Source organism: Molossus molossus, unplaced genomic scaffold (assembly GCF_014108415.1).
Source record: "Molossus molossus isolate mMolMol1 unplaced genomic scaffold, mMolMol1.p scaffold_m16_p_2, whole genome shotgun sequence".
In the NCBI taxonomy this organism is placed as follows: Eukaryota; Metazoa; Chordata; class Mammalia; order Chiroptera; family Molossidae; genus Molossus; species Molossus molossus.
The window spans coordinates 48,324,992-48,326,313 of NW_023425355.1; positions in this window are offsets into that span (position 1 = coordinate 48,324,992).

Genomic DNA, 1,322 nt, shown 5'->3' on the forward strand with positions numbered 1-1,322 from the left:
AGTAACTGAGAATATATTCTTTTTGGAAAAGCCTCATATGATAAATCTGTATATTCTAATTAATCATTGAGTAACCTTCAGGTGCTTGGCCTTATGTTCTGGGCCTTCCCTGTCCAATTACAACTAGCCACATATGGCTATTGAGCACAGGAAATGTGGCTTGTGCAAGTGAGGAATTGAAATTGTAATTTTCTTTAATTTATATTTAAATATAGAAACTGATATGTGATACAGTTATGGGCAAATTTTTAAACAAGTTAAATATGTGAATGTACTCTTTCAAACAATATAATGAAATCTAAATACAGATCATGTATTTCTGATGAAATTTTATCATCTGAATAATGGAAGGGTGAAATACACTCCAGATTTCAAAGACTTACTAGAGAACAAATTTTTTTTCAATCAGAATTAATAATTTTATATTGATTTCATGTTGAAATAATAGTATTTTTGGTCTGTTGGGTGAAAGAAAATATACTATTAAAATTAATTTCACTAGTTTATTTTTACTGAATTTTTACTTTACTACTAATAAATTTAAAATTATGTATGTGGCTCACATTCTTTCTATTGAAGCTTTACTCATGTAAGTACATACATATATACCTCATTCTTTTTTAAAAAAATTAATGTATTTATTTTTGTTAGAGATGTTTCTCCTTTTTCCCCCACTGATGCCCCCTCTTCATCCCCCCACTGTCCCCAGCTTTGTTGTTCATGTCCATTGTTCATGCATACATGCATATAAGTTCTGTGGTCTATCTCTCCTGCACCACCCCCTCTTCTGGGGATTGTCAGTCTGTACCCCACTTCCACGTCTCTGGGACAACCCCATTCCTCAGACTGTTATGTTCATTATATTCTACAAATAAGTGAGATCATGTGATACTTGTCTTTCTCTGTTTGGCTTGTTTGGCTTAGGATAATGCTTTCCAGGTCCCTCCATGGCATGTCATAGAATAAGAGATCTTTCTTTCTTACAGATGCATAGTACTCCATTGTGTATATGTACCACAGCTTTTTTATCCATTTGTCTACTGATGGACATTTGGACTGTTTACAGATTTTAGCTATTGTAAATAGTGCTGCTACGAACATGGGGGCACATATATTCTTTCTGATTGGTGTTTCAGGCTTCTTAGGGTATATTCCTAAAAGTGGCATCACTGCGACAAATGGCAGTCAAATTTTTAATTTTTTGAGGTAACACCATAGTGTTTCCCATAGTGGCTGCACCAGTCTGCATTCCCACCAACAGTGTACTAGAGTACCCTTTTCTCCACACCCTCGCCAACACTTGTTGTTTGATGATTTGTTGA